At 41.9% G+C, this 10,721-nt stretch overlaps 1 non-coding gene across 1 annotated transcript; it reads right to left on the bottom strand.

Moving 5' to 3' along the window:
- Positions 1–9,137: 9,137 nt before the first annotated feature.
- TRNAY-GUA lies at positions 9,138–9,227 on the bottom strand. The gene is given in 2 exon segments: positions 9,138–9,173; positions 9,191–9,227. It is a non-coding gene; the product is annotated as a tRNA-Tyr (tRNA).
- Positions 9,228–10,721: the final 1,494 nt, after the last annotated feature.

The following is a 10,721-nucleotide window of genomic DNA, read 5'->3' as shown; positions in this document are numbered from 1 at the left end:
TTCAGGCTCTAGGTCCTGGAGGAGCTGCCAGATATGTGGAAAGGGAAGAGGGGGGACAACACACCCCCACACCAGGTTATTGCTGGGAAAATTTGGTCTGTACACTTGCAAAACATGTGGGATGAGTGCTGTGATGCAGGGCCCGGGAAAAAGGCATAGGTGAATGGTAGCACATTCCTCTGTGTCTATCCAAGTGATTAATGGCAAGACTCCCCCTGCCTTGTTTGAGTTCCTCAGTCCTCATCCCTAAGAGACTTCAGGGCTAAGAATGTCTCTGTGACTCCCTGGGTTCTTGTCTTTCTGCTGGTGCCAAATGCAATGGTAATTTCCGGAACAGAACTGGTATAAAGCAAGAGAAAGAAGTAGAATCAATGCACTTTACACTACTTTTGAGCTTCTTTACAGTTAAAAAACCCTTTTTCTTGGCTTTTTTCAAGCTATACTTGCACATTGTGATTTTACCCCTGTGAAATAAACACCACTCTTGTCCTTGTCCCTCTTCTTCTTTCCCATACGTTGTGACCTTTTCCATTTGTTGGTTCTCTCCACTTCTGTGTCTTTTCCTATCTTTCTCTCTCTATATATCCTTCTGGGACATTTTCTAAAATTTAAATATCAGCCTAAAAGTCTTCCTCTCTAGTTGCTGAAGAACACAGTGTTGAGGTCAAATGTAATGTATTTCTGCCTAACTCAAAAGCTGAGGGACTTTCATGAAGAATACCACTCACAATTGCTTTCATAGCAGTGAGGGAGAAAACTTCAGGCCTTGTCCTCATTTCTAGCTAATCTAAGCTTACATTAAAGCTCCCTGTGACGCACAAATAAATATTTACTCTATGAATTTGAGCAACATTTCCTGCTTTGCTAAAACAAAGTTAGTGTTTGAGCTGGGCTTTCTGTCCAGTAGGTTTCTGATATACAGTGCTTGTTATGGCATCGTGACAGGCTTCTTCTTCATTTTCTCAGCAGCACCTGTTCACAGGAAACAGGAAGACCCAGATTTATATACTTAAAGCAGCATTTTATTGCTTTACATGAGTAATTCAACAAGGGTCAAGCAGTGAGAAGCAAAGGATGGAAGAGCAAGTATAGAGGCAACACAAAGAAGTGAATCTGATTAATTTTTCCTTTAGAAATACTAGAGAGAGGATTGCTTTCCTTGGAGAACATGCATTTGTTAACTGAGACGTTGCCATCATTACTGGGATGACTAAAATGTGGAGTGCAACTACTTCATCTTTTATACAGCTCTGCATCCACAGAGGGGAAAGCTTTTAGAAAGCAATAAGACAGCAGAAAGTCATAGTTATTAATCTGAGGTATTTTATCTCTTTTCTCCAGCTATATCTATTAGCTGTGCATGTGAATCTTTAAACAAAAGCCTTTCTTGTGTCCTCTTCTTATGCACCCCTCCTTTTATTGGTTTAAGCTGTAACTTACGGGGTAAAGAAAATCATTCCCATTTTTACTACAAGTCTCTATAAATAATAAGTCATACATATGTGAGGAGTAGGAACGAGAAGTAATTATTTGCCAAGGTCTGTCTTTCCTAGCAAAGAAAAAGCAACCATCAATTGTGTAGGGTTTTTAATAAAGTGGGTATCATCATGTGCACTGAGGAGACAAAGGCCTCATCATAAAGAAAACAAATGGGAAGGAACCTGTTGGTACCTTGGCTTTGGAAAAGCCATATTTCAGGGGGTTTTTCACCAGTAATTACTGTGGTGTGGGGAAAGGGCTCCAAGTTCCATCACTAAAGATCCCTTATCATTGCCCTTGACGTTAGGCTTTTTTGTTGTTCTGTAGGAGGATATGGGATTTCCTCATAATTCATTCCAGAGGTCTACTGGCATTCCCCTTGAACGAGAGTAGTTGATGAAAAAAAAAAAAAAAAAAAAACCCCACACAAAAAAAAAAATAACACCAAACCCTGAAAGAGAAATACAAGTCACATTAAAACACAGATTTTCTTTCTAGTCCCTGCACACACAGGGAAGAGCTTGGTACCATTAGTATTCACACAACAACTGTCCCCAGGGGCAGCATGTATTGGTCTCCTCAGTGGAGCCTGCTCTCTTTGCTGCTATTTTCTTCCTTTTTCCCACCAACAAGATGGAAAAGGAACCACCCAGTTTCATGCACTACTCCAATCTCAGGATCTCAGGTAGCACTCTTCCTTTCCTGAGTCAGAACATGTTTTCGCCACCTACTCTAATCTGGTTTGCCATTTAGGCTGTGAGCTTTTCTCTTTATTCTGCCCATTGGCCACCTTGGAGGGGATGAGGACCAATGGGAATTGCAAAGTTATGCCAAAGTAGATCTTTGTCTTTTCAAATGTAAGTTTCTTTGGTCTCCTATCAGCTGCCATTTCCTATGCTTCCATGGAATACACAGGTCAGAGAGTTTCCGTACAGAAACACCCAGCATGTCTGTCCAGTATTGCACCATTGCCTTTTTATTTTTGATTTCTTTTTTTGTTAAATTTTACATCATTTTACAACACATACATTGCTGCTACACTGTGGCAAGCTTTCAACTAGTAAGGAAGAAGCTTTTACAACTGTGCTTCTGAAAAGGCTCCAATTTATTCCTCATAAAGATCCTTGGGATAAAAAGGAGATTAACATTCAGAAGTAAGTTAAATGAAAAATTGAGGTTGCTCAGAGGGAGATATTAAAGGCTGATTGGCACAAAAGGGTACTTTCTGGCAAACTTCTTGAAGCACTAAAAGAAAAGGGTCAAGAGTCATCTGCTTAAGTAATGATCTCCAAGGCAAAAATATTGGCTGGCCCGTCCCATAACTACAATGGACTATTATATGTATGTTCTATAGGCTGAATGCATCAATTATACTCATCATGTGGCTTCTTGAACATGCTTATCTTGCTATTTCCTTTTATTCAATGTGATAGCACATAAATTAATACAAAGGCATACATGAGAGTATTTTATACCTTTTCTCCTCTGTTTTAAATTTTGAGAATCAGCGGTTTCACTATGAATAATTTAGAGGGAAAAACTTTCAGAACGGTGAGGGGGCTGGTAGGGCATGTCTGTGTCTGTGAGCTAAATTCTGTCCACTAACCACACTTATGCAGGATGGGAAACAGCTTTGCCAATCAATAGAGGATCATAATTCGCCTCGTAACAGGAAATGAGGACTCTGCAATAATGCAGTTTTAATTTTAATGCAATTTAAAAGAAAAAACCACCCAGTACCAGATGCTCATCAGAAGACCATTAAATGTTATTACTCTATGCTATTTCCCTTAGGAACTCTCATGGTTAAAAATCAACAATAAGAAACAGCCTATATCCTTTTACAGTGAATCTCTTCAGCTGCAGTTCAGCTGAGATCTCTGACAGGTCACAAGGTTCATCACAAGTTTGATATTTCTCAAAAGGTAAGATGAGATGAGGGCAATGGCTATGTTTTTACAGACCTTCTCACCACAAACACACTCATGCTCTCCTTCCCTCAGCCTGGTGAGAAGAGGCTCAAACACAGCTTTGTGTTCTCTCTGCTTTTTTCACTGTCCTTTCCTAGGTGCACGTGCTGTTTCATTTCTCATCAAGGACCAAGCACTGGCCCATCCACGTGCAGGCGTCTTCCTACAGGAAAGCAACAGTATGCCTCAGAGGATGGATGGATGGATGGATGGATGGATGGATGGATGGATGGATGGATGATCTCCAAGGAGGGCTCCTGCACCAGCAACCCTAGACACCACTCTCTCCTCCTTCCCCATTAGATGACAGCAGGAGCATTCCCTTCCACCACATACCACTCTGCTTTCCTGGCATGGAGTCAGTGCTGGAAAACAGGTTGTGTCAATACTCTAAGATTTTAATACAGCAATATACTCTTAGAGTTTCATTCACTGGTAGTTCAATAGTTTTCTGGAAGAAGGAACCAAGGAGATAATTTTGTCTGAAAAGCTGTTGCTAACTAAAATAATGGTAAAACTCGGTGCTGGTTTCTCAGAGAGTTTAGTCAATGGTTTACCAAGAGTTAGGAACTTGAGAAATAAGGAAGGGTGGTAAGGACACAAAGCAGCCAAATCCTCAGAAACTTCAGGTGATGTTTCCTGCTCTACTGCAGCTGTTTAGGACCCATCACTCAACTGCAGCAATCCTAAGGACTAACAGTGTCACATGAAAAAAGGACATAGGTACCTCTTCATGTCACAGGGATGTAAGGATGGATACACTAAGGTTTGTGTGGAGTTCAAAACATAGTGATCTCCCAAAAAGATCCTTATACTGACATAAAATTATCAGTATATTTTTTAGCTCCACATACTCAAAAAAAAGGCAATATGGAAGACTAACACCTCAACTCTGAGTTTAGAGAGATCCTTAATTCACAAATACAGATCTTCTCAAGCTTCTGTAAGGTTTGGGGGACTTAGAAACAATCATGAAAACAAAAACAAAAACACACACACACACAAACCACCAAACAAAACCAAAACCTCACAATTTATTTTCTTCAGCCTTCAAATAAACATGAAACTCATGGACTCCAACAGTCAGCAGTAACTTTCCTCCCACAATTCCTGAGAAATGGAAGGGTAGTATACTGCAGGAAAAGGGAATGTTGAAACCTCTCGATATTCAGGGGTAAAAAAAAAAAAAAAAGTCAGGATTCTTAGCATAAAAGCACAGATACACAGACAAAGACTCTCTTCTTAGGAACTGGCAGCAACACAGTACACCCATCTCACAAAACAGACAGACAGAATTGGTTTGCACTGCTGAAGAATCATCTGGCACTGCTTTCTATCAGGAGGCTGATGTTCAAGTAGTACTATTTTCACAGCAGACATCTTTAAGTAGTCAGGTAAGTAACCCCAGTGCTGCAGTGAGAATGCTGAGAATCTTCTAGGAAATTAGGCCAAATAGCTACAGCACCTCTGCACTGAGGAGTAATTGAACACTTTGATATGATAATTGATTATAGTGCATTGATTAAAGATGACAAGAAAGCATACACTCTCCAGATGACTTTCAAATTACAAAGCCACAAACTTCAAAGCTTATTTGGACTCACACAACAAAATAGATTTTGTTATTTACAATGTAAAAAAAAATGTTACCTCTTAAATGAGGCAAGAATTTTAAATCAGCAAATGGTGAAATGGCACAACCTGAAATAAGGAAGTAATCAATGCTATCAAATGGCTTCAATCTGTCCTGAGAACTCTAATCATATCCAGATGATAGCATGGGACTGATTGGGTGTCTCTGGCAGCAATTCTTATCAAGGCCTGATTATAACAACGACAATAGGAAAAAGAAAAATTGGTTGTTAGAGGGCGGTTAAGAAGGCCTGAAGAAATGTGCAAACAGTTGCTTAGTTTGTTGTAAATCTATGTGGTATGGTGGATGCAAGTAAAGGCAGCAACTACTGTTGGTCATTTCCAGCCACGATGAGATGCTTTTCATAAATTCAGCTAAACACACACTGGAGGAGAGTTTTACTTTGTGGTAAAAGCAAACCAATTTGCAACCACTTGCAATTTCTACAAACTAGCAAATCATCAGCAAAGCATCTTGACTTGCTTCCTGGATTTAAAAGCTTTTTCCAGCTCTCCTTAATTGCACATTACTTTAATTGCCATGATTCTACCTCTAGAGCTGTAAGGGAATCATGCAGTTGTTGCTATTGATTTATATTATTATTCAAGACAGGAATTAGGACCGTGTTTTCCTTGCCATAATAAAAAACTTTACAAAGATATGACCCTGTACCAAGAAGTTTATCTAAATCTGCATGACCAGAGGCAACAGGTGGCTACAAGAGACCAATGACAGCAGAAAAATATTACAGTGCTCAAAGGAAAGCAGTGGGCTCAGTACAAAATTAAGGCTTCAGTCCTATCACTGATGCAGCACTACATTTCTGGGCTGAAACCTGATACCAGAGCATGCAGCTCACATCCGAAATTTGAAGACTACCCAGCATCCTCTGAAATTTCTTTAAGGTTAATCCAATTTTCCTAGGCAGACCCTGCTTTGCTCAGTACTTTCACATTGTATCTGAATAAGCAATGCCTGCAACACAGCTTTGGTGCAACCAGGTGAAAACAGGTGTCTAGAGAGAAGCTGGGATTCATTTGTATTGGAAAATCAAAACAAAGCTCAAGATACACAAAGTCATGCAATTCAAGTACAACTGAGAACCTGGAGTTATGCCAGTGCCAAAACTGCCCTTTTAATTTTTAACAAAAAGTTACTTTCAGGATGAGAGGAGACCAGTGAAAACCATGGAATGCTGCTTAGTGAAGGTGCAAAACACCCACGTAAGAAGAATTGTGGGTGCAGACAACTGGACCCAACTCACCAAGCTGTCCTGGGGGGGGAGTGCAAGCATTGCTCTTTCCTTGGGGGAGAAAGTACAGATATTTTGCAACATGTTTACACCAACTGTGTGAGCTTCAATTTCTTCACTATGCGGTGTGGGTGTGCTGCTTCTAAACTAGGTGATAGGTTAAAGGTTTGATTAGGGACAAGAGGTGAGACAAGAAGACAAAAAGAAAAATGTTCAGGAATGGAAAATCCCACTCACACCACTGATAACAAACGCTATCTTGTCTAATGGGAGTGTACTACTGCTGGTCTATCGTGTCCCCAGCTGGTTACATCTTTGTTTCAGAGGCTTGACCTGTGGAGTGCCATTCCTCAGACAAGGACACAGGGACCTTCACAATGTCTGATGAATCAGAGGTATTTGGCATGTGAGGGGAAGCTTGTTCAAGATTAAAGGAAAAGCTGAAGCTCCTAATCAAAAAAGACAAAACAATTTTTAAATGCTTCCTACCACACATGTGTGAGAAAAATACCAGGACTTCATTTAAATTCACATTTCTGGCTTGATGGCTACAATTGCTGGAACTTATTTTATAAAATTACCTGGTGTGAATGTGGTTGAAGGGAAAGAGACAGAGTCACTGTTATCACTGCATTGGTATGGGGGCAGCTGAAATAGCAGGCAATGGAACAGCCATGGGATAACAAGCTAACCACATCAGGTGGTATTCTCCACAGGCCTCAGCTATCCACTGGTGTGCAGCAATATGAAGGTGAATCCATACTGGAACAACTTGCCCTCTTCAACCACAAAAGGAAAACCATTTGCAATCAAAACCTACTTCTAACTAATCCCTTCTCCCTTCATTCCTGTTTCAATCATACATTGTGAAAACAGACTGAAATATTAAGTCAGGAAAGATCTGCACATCAACAAAACACCTGTGAGGCAGCCAGACTGCCCACAAGTCACTGCCATTCCCCAGTCTCAGGGAAAGCATTGGTCTCTTCCCTGACATGAGTACAAGGATTTACATGGCATGATTATTGGCAGCTTTCAGGCTTATTGTAGCAATTAAAGGCATGAATCACAGAAAGACTCCTACTTTGCTCACCAAGACCATAAAAGGCACATTGTAAGGCAGGAATCTGTCCCAGGTGCCTTGGGACAGATTTCTAATCGAGGTTAGTTACAAATATACCAGAGTTTGTCCTGTGGCATCATCCAGGCTCATACCCCTCTCTGCCTCCTCATATAAACTGACTGCCAGATTCCCACTGCAGACGATGCTGCTGTGCACCCTCCTCCCTAGGAGTCCTATCAGGACTGCAAAGGAATCTGCTTGCCTCTCTCAACCCTGCTTTTACAACCCCATCCCGCTGTGGGAGGACCTATGAAGGAATAAAGGAATGACCTGCCCACCCCCAGGGCCTGGCAAGCCAGTTTTGTTGTTGGGAAGAGAGGCAGAACTGCCTCCTCCTGTCCAGTGCCTCCCTGTGCCGAAAAACCCATTATGGTTATGAGGCTGTAAGTCTGTACTGCTTTGCAAGCTGAAGGGGAATTAATGCAGCTGGATTTGGAAGGACAAAGGAAACCAGTGTTGTACTATGATCGATGGTCATTGATCTGACGCTAATTAGTAAAAAAAAACCCGACCTTTTAGAATATTGAAATTACATATAATCACTTGATTATTCTTTCTAGCTGGTTTCTTGATGTATTTGGCTCCAACTACCAGCAAGTATTTTTTACTAATTTTTTCTTTTTACAAGGAAAAGTAAGCAACTGAACAAAATTGCCACCTCCTTCTACCTTTGTTCAGCTTAGCACTGCACTTTGCATGAGGAGATGCTTTGCATGAGAAGCTTTGCATGAGCTTTGGGATTTAGATCTCTAATGTCATCTCGTCTAATGTAAACATATAAAACCCTCTAATCTTTTCTTTAATAAAGCTTCTTACAGACGTCTCAGAACTCATTGTGTCTTGTGAAAGTGAGTCAGTTTTCTGTGTGAAACAAAATTTTAACAGGTAGCAGTGCCCTGTTTTCTATTCTCTGAAAGTTTCTGTATGAATGAGTCCTTAAAATGCCTTCTTAACCTGGCCTCTGATGTCCTTTCTTAGCACTCTTTCTTAACCATTTCCTTTGTACCAGCCCCAACCTTTACAATTCTCCACTGAAATGGACAGTTCTTGGAAATTATATACCTCAGGACAGCATGCCCAGTGGTATTCACCACCCTTTCAGGAGGCTGTTGATTATTGTCACATGTAGTCACTCTCTCAGATGGGTATCAGGACCTGAATGATCTTAGTGTTCCCATTTTTCTTCCCCAGCTCTCTTAGCTCCCCACTGCCCTACTCAAAGCCTCAGAACTTCAAGATGAAAGAGTGAGATAGGAAAAGGGGTGAAACCAGCAACAAGGGTGCTCCAATAATTGGACCTACCCCCATTTTCCACACTTCACTCAGGTAAAAGAGGCTTTGCAAGCTCTTGCACCACATGTCTGCTCCAGTTCTTGAGGGTCTGTAGGTTTTGAGCCCCTGCGGGAACAGAATCTCTTATGATGGCCATCAACTGATTAGCTAGATTTCACTGAATATTCTGAGTGGGAAGGGACCCACAAGGATCACTGAGTCCAGCTCCTGAATGAATGGCTCCTAGAGAGGTGACAATGGTCACAGCACGACAGCTGTAACAACCATCTGAATCAGAAAAGGAAAATAGACTAAATTTCTCACAGGGTATAGAGTGGTTGGAAAGGGACGATCTGCAAAGTCGTAAACTCTGGAAAAAAAGTGAAAGACAAAATTGACAAAAATCTTTCCTTTGAGCCGGAGTTGAACCAGCGACCTAAGGATTACTTTTCAGAGACAGCCTACAGTCCTCCGCTCTACCAGCTGAGCTATCAAAGGAAGGTACAGGAGTGCCAAGAATGAGTCAAGACTGCATCAACAATAGCCTTAGGCTCTAATGGGTCTCCATATGTATTGCTTTTCACAACAGCAAAACAGTATCCAAAAAAAAGGCACAATGCTAAGTCTCCCGCAAAATTGGATTTTGGTTACAAACTGCCTTTTCCTTTGCCAAATAGTTCATAGCTGTTGTAAGACTGTTGGTGGTGGTAGCGTTAAGGTTGGAGTTCTTCTCATGACCCATATGAAATCTGTCTACATCTTGACAAAGAAATTTGCCCACTCTTTGTTGATCTTGCCACATTTCCTAAATTGAACCAGGAATAGAGGGAGACCTCCCCTCCACACAATTCTCCTCACAGTTCTCTGGCCAAATCCAATAACAAAATAGCAAATGAAACAGTTAACACCTCCCCGGCAGCTTCCATAGTGAATGTAGAGGAACAGAAAAAAGGACAGAAAGAAATAACCACTGTGGTTTCAATTCAAATCCCACCAACTCCCTCAGTGCATCTAAGACCCCTCAAACACTGATGAGGTTGCAATGTCTGGCATTACAACCAGTGGCCTCCCCAGCCCCTGGGCCTGGAAGGCTGAACCCTCTGTGAATCATCTGAGCGCTGCAGCTCACAGCTATGGCAATTGAAAGCAAACTACACTCTTTCTGAATTATAGTGATTCACCAGCACTTGTCTGTCTGAGCAGCAGGGTGGGGCACAAAGCTGTGAGCAGACACCCTGTTTGCCGAAACCATGCCATCCTACTTGTGATGGGAGTGTGTGCAGCAGCTTTACCTCAGTGCCCTACAGCATATCCATCCTTAACCCATGCTTACCTCCACCTCGTCCTCGTGACTCAACCCCAAACACAGGGCTGTTGCAGAAAGCATATAGCCAGCAGGTTGGGGGAAGTGATTATTCCTACACATTCAGTGCTTATGAGCTTGAACTGGGAACACTGTGGCCCACCTTGACATATTCAGTGTTTATGAGTTTGAATTGGGAACACTGTGGCCCACCTTGGCTCCCCAGTATAAGGCAGGCATGGACATCATGGAGCAAGTCCAGTGGAGGGGCACCAAGATGGGTGAGGGGGCTGGAGCACAGGGTGGAGGAGGGAAGGCAGAGCTGGGCTCATTCAGCCTGCAGAAGAGACGGATGAAGGGGGATCATCCTGCAGGCTGCAACTCCCAAATGGAACAGTATGGGGAAGGCAGGGCCAGGCTCTGCTTGGAGGTGCACAGGGAGAGGTGATAGGCACAAGCTGCCACCAGAGAAATCTTGTTGAGATACAAAGGGAGAAAAATACCATGAAAGTAAAAATTTTCACCATCAAAAAGTCTGTGCAGAGGATGGAATTTCCAAAGCTTGACTGACACAGCCTTGAATAATGTGACCTAATTTTAAAGTCTAGCTTGTTGGAGTAAGAGGTTGGACCAGCTGCTCTTCAGAGGTCTTTAGCAAACGAACACAACAGCAATGTCCATGTCAGGAG

Source organism: Pyrgilauda ruficollis, unplaced genomic scaffold (genome assembly GCF_017590135.1).
Source record: "Pyrgilauda ruficollis isolate IOZ18807 unplaced genomic scaffold, ASM1759013v1 scaffold35, whole genome shotgun sequence".
NCBI lineage: Eukaryota > Metazoa > Chordata > Aves > Passeriformes > Passeridae > Pyrgilauda > Pyrgilauda ruficollis.
The sequence above is the reverse complement of the archived record's forward strand: the minus strand, read 5'-3'. Positions and strand labels throughout refer to the sequence as shown.